The 13,653-nt window shown below is 40.2% G+C and overlaps 1 long non-coding RNA gene across 1 annotated transcript in view; it reads right to left on the bottom strand.

The window, feature by feature from the left end:
- Window positions 1–4,423: 4,423 nt before the first annotated feature.
- Window positions 4,424–13,653, bottom strand: part of LOC139031187 (uncharacterized) — a 28,879-nt gene continuing 19,649 nt past the window's right edge. The window contains exons 3-4 of the long non-coding RNA XR_011483573.1: window positions 13,300–13,367; window positions 4,424–5,107 (exon numbers count right to left, since the gene is read on the bottom strand). This is a non-coding gene — a long non-coding RNA (uncharacterized lncRNA). The remainder of the gene's footprint in view (window positions 5,108–13,299; window positions 13,368–13,653) is intronic.

The raw sequence follows: 13,653 nt of genomic DNA on the forward strand, positions 1-13,653 counted from the left end.
GAAGAAGCTCAACATCACTAATTATTAGAGAAATGCAAATCAAAACTACCGTGAGGTATCACCTAACACTGGTCAGAATGGCCACCATCAAAAAATCTACAAACAATAAATGCTGGAGAGGGTGTGGAGAAAAAGGAACCCTCTTGTACTGTTGGTGGGAATGTAAATTAATACAGCCACTATGAGAGCAGTATGCATGCATGCTAAGTTGCTTCAATCACGTGCAACTCTTTGCGACCCCATGGACTTCCAGTCTACCAGGCTCCTCTGTCCATGGGATTCTTCCAGCAAGAATACTGTAGTCACTTGCCATTCCGTCCTCCAGGGGATTTTCCTAACCCAGGGATTGAACCCCCATCTCGTGCCGCTCCTGCATTGCAGATAGATTCTTTACCACTGGGGAAGCCCAGAGAGCAGTATGGTGATTCCTTAGAAAACTAGGAATAAATCTACCATATGACCTGGCAATCCCACTACTTGAGATGTACCGAGAAAACAAAAAGTTAAAAAACACATGTGCCCCAATGTTCATTGCAGCACTCTTTACAATGGCCAGGTCATGAAAGCAAGCTAAATGTCTATCAACTAAGGAATGGATAAATAAGATGTGGTACATATATATATATGATAGAATATTAAAGGAAAGAAATTGAGCCACTTGTAGAGATGTGGATGGACCTCGAGTCTGTCATACAGAGTAAAGTAAGTCTGAAAGAGAAAAACAAATGTTTGTATATTAATGCATATATGTGGAATCTAGAAAAATGGTACAGATGAAGCTGTTCTCAAGGCAGAAACAAGAGACCCAGACATAGAGAATAAACATGGACAGCAAAGTGGGGTGAGGGGGGGGTGAGATGAACTGGGAGATTGGGATTGACATATATACTCTACTGTGTATAAAAAAGTTAACTAATGACAGACTGCCCTGGTGGTCCATTGATAAAGAATCTGTCTACCAGTGCAGGGGACACCAATTCTATCCCTGGTCTGGAAAGATCCTGCATGCTGCTGGGCAACTAAGCCTGTGCACTGCACTACTAAGCCCATGTGCTGCAAGCACTTCAGCCTGTGCTTATCCTGGAGCCAATACTCCGCAACAGTGGAAGCCAGAGCAATGAAAAGCCCACGCTCTGCACAACCAGAGTAAGCCTGCCCACAGCAGCGAAGACCCAGCGCAGTCAAACACAAACACACAATTAAAAAGATGAAGAGTTTAAAAAAACTGACGAGAGCCTGCCGTATAGCACAGGGAATTCTATTCAATGCTCTGTGGCGACCTAAATGGAAAGAAAATCCAAAACAGAGGAGCTATGTGTAAACAGGTAGCTGATTCACTTTGCTGTATAACAGAAACTAGCAAAGCGCTGTAAAGCAACTATACTTCACTTTAAGTAAATAAGCATATGTGTGAAAGAATGGTGCTGTTACTATAAAATAAGAGAAAAATTTACAGTGCAAGGAATTCACATGGCAAGCTCTATGTTGAGACTTAAACTACAGCTGCAGAATTTACTTTCTTTCTAGATCGTACTCTTATATTGGCTTTTGTTCCAGTCATTTATTGCTGCATGTGCTGTGCTGTGCTAAGTCGCTTCAGTCATGTCCGACTCTTTGTGACCCCATGGACTGTAGTCCAACCAGGCTCCTCTGTCCATGGGGATTCTCCAGGCAAGAATACTGGAGTGGGTTGCCATGCCCTCCTCCAGCAAATAAATCACCCTAAAACTCAGTAACTGAAAACATAAGCTGGTTTACTATGCATCACAATTTCCTGGGTCAGGAATTCAGGCACATGGGATCAGGAGTGTTGCTGGGTACCGTTCAAGGTTGCTAAGCTTACCCAGAAGCTTCAAGATGGCTTCACTTATCTTGGTGCCTTAGGAGCAGCGGAAAGGCTGGGCTCACCTTGGCTCCTCTCTTGCTCTGCATCAAGGTCGTCATGGCGACCCAGGATGTTCAGAAACCAAAGCCAGTCCCCTGAAAGGTCCACAACTGGCAGGGTGTCACTAGTAGCAACCTCTGCTTATCAAAGCAGTCACAGTCCCATCCACATTCAGTGGGAACAGTGTCAAAAATTTGTGGCCACTTATAATCTTCCATAAAAATCAAGAAATATCTTAAATACCACTAGACCCTCTATAACCTTGGTCTTCAAATACACCACTCCCACCACCAACAGCAGAGATCAAATCTCTCGTGAATTCTCATGACATTATGCCTTGCCCCTATGTAAACCTTGCAACATTCAGCACAGTCTTGATATAGAATAGTTATACCAAAATATGTTAATTTTATCAATATGGTAGAAACTGTTGTCTCTCTACAAAATAATTGTATATGTAAACCTTTTCATTTGTTCTTCAAATAAAGAATCTCTTCCCTGATAAATCTTCAAAGATATTTATATATACATACAATTTACATATATATTTATATATACTATTATGTATGTGTAACATATATAATGTTGTGTGTGTGTGTGTGTGTGTGTGTGTGTGTATACATATCTATATAAAGAGAGAGAGATTTATTATAAGATATTGCTCATGCAATTATGGATGCTGAGAAGTCCCACTATTTGCCATCTACAAGCTGGAGGTCCAGGAAAGCTGTTGATGTAGTTCAAAGACTTGAGAGTCTGAGAGCTGGTGGTGTAGACTTCAATCTGGGCCTGAATGTCTGAAATCAAGGGCAAGAGATCAGTGTTGCAGCCCAAGCAATCCAGCCCAATTAATTCAATCTTCTTCCACATTTTTGTGCTATTCAGGCTCACAATTGACTGGATGATGCCAACTTACATTGGGGAGGGTTTTCTGCTTTACTTAGATCACCATCAACTGCTAATGTCTTCCAAATATACTGTCACAGACACACCCAGAAACAGTGTTTAACCAGCTATCTGGGATATCTGGGCATTTAATGGGTCCAGTCATGATGACAGAAAATTAAGCACCAAAGCTAGTAAATTTGATACTTTATTTAAGTGACAGTAAAGAAAATTTAAAAGACTATGCCCATGATCTTGCCAATAAAATTGACAATATCAAACTTTAAATAAATCTCTATTATGAAATACCATGAACAAAGTTCAGAGAGAAGTGGCAGATTTGGAGAAAACAGATTTGGAGAAAACACAAATGACTAAAAAAAAGATGCTAAGTGAAAAAGAGAAGTCGCTCAGTCATGTCAGACTCTTGGTGACCCCATGGACTATAGCCTACCAGGCTCCTCTGTCCATGGGATTTTCCAGGCAAGAGTACTGGTTTGGGTTGCCATTTCCTTCTCCAGGGGATCTTCCTAACCCAGGGATTGAACCCAGATCTCCCGCATTGTAGGCAGACAGTTTCCCACCTGAGCCACCAGGGAAGTCCTGTTGGGGAAGTAGGGTTATCTTCTTGTGGTTTTAATGTTTATTTTCCAATATCTTTAAAGTATTTTTTCAAACACTTATGGCTTATTTGTTTATCCTTATTTGAAAAGATGCTAAAGCTCATTAGTAATCAGAGAATTTCAAATTACAATCAATTAAAGAGTGTTCTTCACCTATCAGATTGATAAAATTTTAAAACCTGACAATATCAAGCGTTAACGATATTGTGAATGAGGGGAACTGAAATCCCTACAGTTCTGAGGCCAATTCAGCAGAATATAATAAAACAAAAAAAATATGTACCTCTGTGACCTAGTAATTGCACTTCTCATTAACCTCCTTCGTTCCCGTGCAAAAGGAAGCATTTTTTTTCACTTAGTGAAAGAGTATTTTGTAACTCATGTAATCAACAAAGATTGCATCCACAATATATAAGTAAATCTTTCAAATCATTAAGAAAAAGAAAGGTAACCCAATAAAAATATGCAGAAGACAGCTGAACAGCATTTCACAAATAAGGATAAACAAATAATCCATAAGCATATGAAAAGATACTTTAAAGATATTGGAAAATAAACATTAAAACCACAAGAAGATAACCCTACTTACCCAACAGAAAGCCAGAAATAAAACTGACCCAAAATTTGATAATACCAGTGGTTGTAAAGAATGTGGAACAAAAAGTACTCTCATAAACCAAAAGGAATTATTTTGATATCATCAAAATTATTGACAAAGTCACCTGTTTTTCCACATCTTTTATCAGTTAAGTAAAATTAAATACTATCACAAAGTTTACCATCAGTTAAATACAATTTATTATTAAATAAAATTTTACCAGTTAAATTCCAGTCATAACCTAAAATTTTTGGTAGGCAGTTATTGCTTTTAATGCATTAATAAATTTAGGTTTTGTGCAATTATTATATAAGGAACTACATTTAAATTTACAAGAGTTATTATTGATAAGCATGAAAAAATATAAACAGCCAAAACAACTCCATTAATAATGGAGGTGCTGAGCTAAACGTGCATGCATGTGTGCTAAAGTCACTTCAGACAGCTCCAACTCTTTGCGACCCCACGGACTGTAGCCTGTCAGGCTCCTCTGTCTGTGGGATTCTCCAGGCAAGAACTCTAGTGGGTTGCCGTGGCCACCTCCAGGGGTTCTTCCTGACCCAGGGATCGAACCCGCATCCATTATGTCTCCTGCATTGGCAGGCAGGTTCTTCACATTATTAAAAGCAAGGGGGTAGATTTGTGTGTATTCCCGTGAACAGGTCTCCAGATAAAGTTGCAGAGTGAAAAAGAGCAAGGCAGAACATTCCCTGCATGGAAGACTGAGTTAAATGAATATACGAAACAAGAGTATAAATTGTTGTGAATTCGTAGGTAATGGCACGTAAACGCGAAGAATAAAGCCTGGAAGCACATTTTCAGCGCTGCTCACAGGGGCAACCCAGAGAGTGTTGAGGGCGGGACAGAAATCAAAGCATGATAGAAAGAGCTGCAGTCCCATTTGTAACATTTTAATTTTGATCATGAAAATACATTTTTGTAAAGAGTTAAAACAATTTTTAAAATAAACCACAAAATTTTTTATTTCAACACTTTTGAAGAGATAAATTACAATGCGTGGGGCTTCCTTGGTGATCCATTGGTTAAGACTTCACCTTCCAGTGCAGGGGGTGTGGGTTCTATCCCTGGTTGGGAAGCTAAGATCCCACCACATGTCTAGGGGTCAAAAACCAGAAGATAAAACAGAAGCAATATTGTAACAAATTCAATAAAGACTTTTTTTTTTAAAGGATAAATTACCATTATTAACAAGATGAGATACCCACATTATACTTTTAAGTGAACAAGATAAATTTTAAGTCATTATGTCCAGTACAACTTCATTTGGGTAAAGAGAGAAAGAAAACGTGTTGTGTATATACACGGGGTATTTAAGTGGAAAATACATGGAAAGGGAAAGATCCCTGCAAACTGATTGTGATTACTTTGTGAGAAAAGGGAGAAACATGTTTCTGCACAGTTTCAGTGTTTGTAATGAGTGCATTCTTCTTACAATGAAAAATCTAATTTAAAAAGTTAATCAGGGTTGGCCTATATGATTATGAAACATCCTACATTTCACACCTTAACCATGGCCTATTTCCAATCTCACTTTTGCTTAGAAGGTGGAAACATTTGTATCTAGGAGATTGGCTTAAAGTTCACACATTAAGTCAACAGAGGACAGCCTCCTTTCATGCAATTATTCTCGTCTAGGGTTAAGGAAAATGTCCCAAAAGGGACACATTGTGTTTTATTATCATCATTGGTTTGTGGCTCTTTGGGCACAGGGTGTTGAACTAAATAATCTGGACCAAATCTTAGGCAAGAATTTGTTGATTCAAACCAAATTATGTATGGGAACTGGAAGAGACTGTACTTATTGTTCAATGACATTTTTTATTAATAGAAGAATAAGTGTATAAATGAATGTTGTTACCATCCCACACAGTTGTGCACAAAAAGAAAAAGATTCTACAAAAAGTGTCTGCTTTGATGGTACCAACAGACATGGTAGGAAGAGCTTCTTCCTTCAATCACTTCCTGTTTGTCACTTATCTTTCTAGGTGTCAGCTTTAAATTTGGAACACACAATATACAGTGAATTTATCTCAAGCTAAGGAGGAAAAAAGGGAAGAGTGAAGCCAGACTATGCATCAGAAAACAAAATATGATTTCATATACAAGGTAACATAGCTTCTCCTTATGATTAAAGTATTATGCTAAAAGGGGAGGTGATTTACACAATGATGATGAGAGCCATAAGCACTATGGTTCTGGTGGCATATGAATTGTTAGACTGTGATGAAGATGGATTTGGAAACGACTGACACCGAAAGGCTACAAAATAAAAATGATGATGAAAAGTAATGGACTCCAAAATCAGTATAAGTCAAAAGTGAAACGCCAAGAGCAAAGTTAATGTAAGAACCTCTAGACAGACAGAGGAAAAAGGAAATAATACTCTAACAGAAAACAAGAAGTACAATATGGTGATTAAATCAAACCCAGGTCTCCCTCATTGCAAGCAGATTCTTCACCATCTGGGCCACCAGGAAAGCCCAGATATCCCAGGACAGAACCAGTTTACTTAGCTTTAATTGTAATATAATTGCCACAATAAAAACGCACAAGCCTTAGTTGTACAGCACATTTTTACATTTGTATCCAGCCATGTAACCATTACCCAGATCAAGCTTTACAATATTCCGTCACCTTAGAAGATTTTCTTATGACCTTTTCCAGTCAATTCCTCTTTCCCTAAAGGAAGCCAGCCTCTCCTACAACTCCCATCATCATAGCTTAATTTGCATGTTCTTGAGCTTAATATGGGCTTCCCAGCTGGCACTGGTGGTAAAGAACCCACCCGCCAATGCAGGCAGATGTAGAAGATACAGGTTCAATTCCTAGGTCAGGAAGATCCCCTGGAGGAGGGCATGGCAACCCACTCCAGTATTCTTGCCTGGAGAATCTCATGGACAGAGGAGACTGGTGGGCTACAGGCCATAGGGTCACAAAGAGTTGGACACAACTGAAGCAACTTGGAGTGAACTTAATGTATATAAATGGAATAATACAGCATGTAGTTACATAATCAGTAGAAGGAGCCAGGTAGCACTTTCTGCATTCTGCCTAGAAATCTCCATAGTCAAGCCCATGACTATTTCAAGTACCCTTTCTATTTACAAGTCTCCATAGGCAACAAAATTGCCCAACTGTGAGCCAGCACACAAAAGGATCCCTTCTTCCCCGTATTCAAACAGCACTTTCTTCACAGTCATAGGAGTCCTCAGCAGTGGCCTCTTGAGGAGTTTGAATTTACATTTATAATATTCTTTTTTTGAGTATTTATTTACTTATTTGGCGGCATTGGGTCTTTGTTGTGTTGTGAGAAACTCTAGTTGTGTCGAGAGGGCTCCAGAGCACACAGGCTTCAGGAGTTGTGGTGTTCAGGCTTACTTTCTCTGCAACAGGTGGGATCTTAGTTCCCCAACCTGGGATCAAACCCGTGTCCCCTGCATTACAAAGAGGATTCTTAACCACTGGACCACAGGGAAGTCCACATTTATAATATTCTTGAAACACTACCAGCGTCCAGCCACTGCCCATCCCAAAACCAATGTCACATATTTAAGATCTGGGTTATGGAGCACCCCCTTTCCAGATACCATTTGCACCAAAATGTAATGGCTTCAAATAGTCAGTAAGTACATTCATTTTGTTGGTCAGGCATTGGGCAGGCTCTCCAGAATGATTCTTTTGCTCCCTGTGACACTGGCTGAGGTCACTCAGTGGTATTCAGTTGTGGCAGGTGGGTTGGTTTGGAGGGCCCAAGACAACCTTGCTGGGTGTCTGAAGCATTCTAGTGGAATGGCTGGAAGTCTGGGCTTAACTGCAGGGCCCACACATGATTTCTCCAGCATGATCTCGGGACATCAAACTTCTGAGACAGCACATCAGCATTCCCAGAGAGTATGTCTCATGAGATACTAAGATTCTTCTGACTTGACCTTGAAGCCGCACAATGTGCCATTTCTGCCACATTCTAACAGCTCTGAGTAAGTGATAGGACCTTAGAGGTAAACACGAGTTATGGTTCACTGTGGGATCATCTTTGGAGACTTGGTAGCGTATATGAAACAGAAGTAGGATGTTGCTTGAAGACTAAGCAGAATCGTCATAATGTCACTGTTCCTTATTCAACTAGCGAATAAGCATGTTCTATTTTTTAGCTATTATGTGTCTTCTCTGTATTTGTAGTCTTAAGTCATTATTTAACATTTCTGTATTTTATTTGCCATATTTGCTGTACTTCATAAATTGTTGTGATGCTTTAATTGAGATTATAAAGTGCTTGGGGCTTCTCTCTGGTGGCTCAGTGGTAAAAGAATCCATCACAATGCAGGCGATGCAGGTTCAATCCCTGGGTCAAGAAGATTGACTAGAGAAGGAAACGGCAGCCCACTTCAGTATTCTTGCCTGGAGAATCCACAGACAGAGGAGTCAGGCGGGCTACAGTCCATGGGGTTGCAAGAATCAGACACGACTTGGCGACTAAACCACCATAAAGTACTTAGCTGAGTGTCTAGCCCATAGTAAATATTAGGCACAATAATATAAATATTTGATGTTAATAGTCTCTGTTCCTATAAGAATCCTACTGCAAAGGAATTATTTATAACAAATAGTAAGCAAACACACACACACACACACACAAACTAATGATCTATTAGCCAAGGTGATTTTATTTTATTGTTGAACCTTGGATATCTATAAATCCTTTCTCTTCCATGCCACACAGCTTGCAGGATCTTAGTTCCCTGACTAGGGATTGAATCCAGGCCCTCAGCAGTGAAAACACCCTGTCCTGACAACTGGAGTTGTCAGGGAATTCCTTATGAATCCAATTTTTAAATGCCAAGCAGAAAACTGGAAGGGCATTGACACATGTCAATACTGACTTCTACTCCTAAATCTCTAGGTGGCTCTGTTATATCTTAAGATGATTCTGGAGCGTGTCCCCAAAGCTAGGAGTGATGAGGCGCGTATTGTCTTCCACAGGAAACTCTCTTGCTTAGACTGCTCCAATGAATGGGAGAGGTCACCTGTTTCATATCCCAGAGCATCATTCTGTCTCAGAACCAACTCTTGAGTTTAAGAGAAACTTCAGAGTTATTATATTTTTTCCCCAAATTAGAGAGCCTATAGACATTAAGGCTGGCAAATGTATGGCTCTAGTGAATATATTTGGAGTTGGTGAAAACATTCAGAATCTTAAATGTGAAGATCTGAGGTTTCCCATACCCCAAACTCCCCCTGCTTTCAACCCGCTTGTGTTTTCTCTCCGTTAGGCCTGCAGACGGGCGGCAGCAGGGTTGATATAAGCCCCAGAGGGCCCAGCACTCTCCCTCTTCGGAAGGCAGGCCCAACGAAGATGATGCTGACTTTGCTGGAATCTCATTTACAAGAACAAGTTTCTGGCCTTGGTCACATCTCACTTTCTTCTTTTCAACTGATTTTCTCCCAAATATTGCTGTTGGAAAGTTGCCAAATCGTCCACGATGCTGCCGGAGCTGAAGTCAGATGTTGCCTGGTTAACTCAGGCCTCCCAGAAGGTCAAAGTCAGTTTGAGAACAAAAGTGTCCTGTATCCAAGTGGGGCCATGGTGATAAATGATGGCCATTCTGATTTACACAATGGCAAGTGCATTGGTGTGGGGTTGGGAACGTAGATTAGGGAAGAAGACTAAATATGAAATTAACCATTTCACTTGTAGTGATGCAACATGGTATGCTACTAGTAGGCTGGTTAGAAACATTGGAATAATGCTACTTCATCCAAAGCCACCAATGTTATTTGGTGTTTAACTCATTTTCCTGCTACCCCAAACCCTCATGGCTTGACATTTGTTTGCATGGTATCATAAATAAGCCAAGAAAGAAGTAATTGGAGCTCTGTATTTACTGCAAAAGTGAAAGTCACTCAGTCGTGTCCAACTCTTTGTGACCCCATGGACTATACAGTCCACGGAATTCTCTAGGCCAGAATACTGGAGTGGGTAGCCTTTCCCTTCTCCAGGGGATCTTCCCAACCCAGGGATTAAACCTAGGTCTCCTGCATTGCAGGCAGATTCTTTACCAGCTGAGCCACCAGGGAAGCCCCGGAATACTGGAGTAGGTAGCCTATCGCTTCTCCAGCGGATCTTCCAGACCCAGGACTCAAACGAGGGTCTCCTGCATTGCAGGCGGATTCTTTACCAACTGAGCTACCAGAGAAGCCTGCAGACACTTAAAGAATAAGGTTGCCGCTCTGTGGTCTGCAGGCTCATCTGAGTGTCTACACGGGTCTGGGAGATGGTCTCACCCACTCTTTGGAAGAAAGAAGAAAGCATAGGAAATGGAAGAGACAGCTTCTGAATGAGGAAAGTAAATTTGTGTTCGTTTTCAGCACTTTGGTTTTTATAAGGTTTTTAGGTTATTAATTATCAATTGTACCACTTTGCGTAGGGGCTAAAGCTAAGACTGCTCTAGGGCTGAAGCGCATCACCTCTCATGATGGGTTAAAATTTGAATGTAATATTTACTTCATAAAGAATGAGGTTGAATGTCTCTGGTAGTTCAGTGGTTAAGCATCCACCTGCCAGTGCACAGGACACAGAGTCAGTCCCTGGCTCAGCCGTGATACCACACGTCAAAACTAACAACTCACTAGGAGAGAGAAATTAAGACCCCAAAGAGAAAGGGAGCCAGACTCTACATTAACAGATCTCATCCTTAGGGTCAGAAAGCAGCAGTGAAATCAATCATGATAATTATAATCATGGTTATTGTTGTTAGTTTAAGCTATTCCAATTCCAATCCCCAAGAAAGGCAATCCCAAAGAATGCTCAAACTACTGCACAATTGCATTCATCTCACATGCTAGGAAAGTAATGCTCAAAATTCTCCTAGCAAGGCTCAACAATATGTGAACCGTGAACTTCCATATGTTCAAGCTGGTTTTAGAAAAGGCAGAGGAACCAGAGATCAAATTGCCAATATCTGCTGGATCATTGAAAAAGCAAGAGAGTTCCAGAAAAACATCTATTTCTGCTTTACTGACTATGCCAAAGCCTTTGACTGTGTGGATCGCAATAAACTGTGGAAAATTCTGAAAGAGATGGGAATACCAGACCACCTGACCTGCCTTTTGAGAAACCTGTATGCAGGTCAGGAAGCAACAGTTAGAACTGGACATGGAACAACAGACTGCTTCTAAATAGGTAAAGTCAAGGCTGTATATTGTCACCCTGCTTATTTAACTTCTATGCAGAGTACATCATGAGAAATGCTGGACTGGAATCAAGCTGGAATCAAGATTGCTGGGAGAAATATCAATAACCTCAAATGTGCAGATGACACCACCCTTATGGCAGAGTGAAGAACTAAAGAGCCTCTTGCTGAAACTGAAAGAGGAGAGTGAAAAAGTTGGCTTAAAACAACATTCAGAAACTAAGATCATAGCTTCCGGTCCCATCACTTCATGGCAAATAGATGGGGAAACAGTGGGAACAGTAGCTGACTTTATTTTTGGTGCTCCAAAATCACTGCAGATGGTGACTGAAACCATGAAATTAAAAGACGCTTACTCCTTGGAAGGAAAGTTATGACCAACCTAGACAGCATATTAAAAAGCAGAGACATTACTTCGCCAACAGAAGTCCATCTAGTCAAGGCTATGGTTTTTCCAGTAGTCATGTATGGATGTGAGAGTTGGACTATAAAGAAAGCTGAGTGCCAAAAAATTGATGCTTTTGAACTGTGGTGTTGGAGAAGACTCTTGAGAGTCCCTTGGATAGCAAGGAGATCCAACCAGTCTATCCTAAAGGAAATCAGTCCTGAGTGTTTATTGGAAGGACTGATGCTGAAGCTGAAACTCCAATACTTTGGCCACCTGATGTGAAGAGCTGACTCATTTGAAAAGATCCTGATGCTGGGAAAGATTGAAGGCAGGAGAAGGGAGATGACAGAGGATGAGATGGTTAGATGGTATCACCAACTCAATAGACATGAGTTTGAGTAAGCTCCCGGAGTTGGTGATGGACAGGGAGGCCTGGGGGATCGCTAGAGTCAGACACGACTGAGCAACTGAACTGAACTGAACTGAACCAGAGGGCTCAGAAGGCTCAATTTCAGAGGACACATCTAAAATTTCCAGTTTTGTCTTAATGAAATTACAACTGTCGATAAAATCTGATAAACAGCTCTGTTCCCTTTTCTAACTCCGTGAAAGACTAATACATGTGTAAAAAGCCTCTACTCCATTCACTCGTTTGTAAAGAAATAGATGCATCAATCCACTCAGGAAACAAATCTTGTTACACACAAGATCAATTGTTTTATGAAACAAAACTAAAAGTGTAAATGCGGTTAACATTTTAAAGATATGTCAATTGAAAGTATGCCTTGAACTCATTTGACCAAGTATTTTTTTCCGTTTTTTGAAATCACACCTGTTTCAAGACATGCACTCTCTTCCTCTATCTGGTGAGCACAAGGTGTGGGAACTTGTGCAATAGATAATTAATCTCTATTGCTATCTATAGTTTCATAGTTAACACTGTCTTAGCAGAAGTGTGAAAACACATTCACACCTTTGAAAATGGATGATTAACTAATCAAATGACAATATGAATGTTAGACAGAATTACAGCAATGACTGCAAGGCAGAGCTATTTATGATTACAACCTTCTATTTCATTTTGAAGGGTGGATTGTGCAGTATAATCTGTGCTCCTCAAACATCTAAGCAGATTCTCAACTTTTTAATTGCATGACTCCTCAAAAAAGAAGGAAGAAAGTTGCAGATTCTTCCCTAATTAAGCATTTTTCCAGTTTTACAGAGAAATGATATATATCACTGTATAAGTTTGGGATTTCCCTGTAGCTCAGATAGTAAAGATTCTGCCTGCGATAGAGGAGAGCTAGGTTTGATCCCTGGGTCAGGAAGATCCCCTGGAGAAGGGAATGGCAACCCACTCCAGTATTCTTGCCTGGAGAATCCCACAGACAGAGGAGCCTGGCAGACTACAGTCTGTGGGGTCTCAAGAAGTCAGACACAACTGAGTGACGAACACTGCCACTATTACTACTGTATAAGTTTAAGGCGTACAGCAGGATGGTTTACATATATTGTTTTCATATGTTGTAATGATCACAATAGGCTCAGCTAACATCCATCTTCTCATGTAGATACAATAAAAGAAAAGATAGGGAAAAAAATTCTCCTTGGGATGTGAATTCTTAGGATTTACTCCAAACAGTTTTCCGATATGTCATACAGCAGTGTAGCTTAGTCATCATGTCGTATATTATGTCCCTAGTACTTACTTATCTTGTAACTGGAGGTTTGCAGGTTTGACCACATTTATCCAATTTTCTCTCCTCTCACCCTCCATCTATGAAAACCACAAGCACATTAAAAATTCATTCACCATGATCATGTGGGATTTATCCTTGCAATGCAAGGATTATTCAACATACACAAATCAATCACTGTGATACACCACATTAATAGAATGAAAGAAAAGAATCATATAATCATTTCATTAGATGCAGGAAAAATATTAGATACAATTCAACATCTACTCATGATCAAAATTGTTAAGTAATTAGTCATAGAAGGAACATATCTCGACATCATAGGGGCCATATATGACAGGCCCACAGCTGGAGTCATACTCA

Source organism: Odocoileus virginianus, chromosome 26, assembly GCF_023699985.2.
Source record: "Odocoileus virginianus isolate 20LAN1187 ecotype Illinois chromosome 26, Ovbor_1.2, whole genome shotgun sequence".
NCBI lineage: Eukaryota > Metazoa > Chordata > Mammalia > Artiodactyla > Cervidae > Odocoileus > Odocoileus virginianus.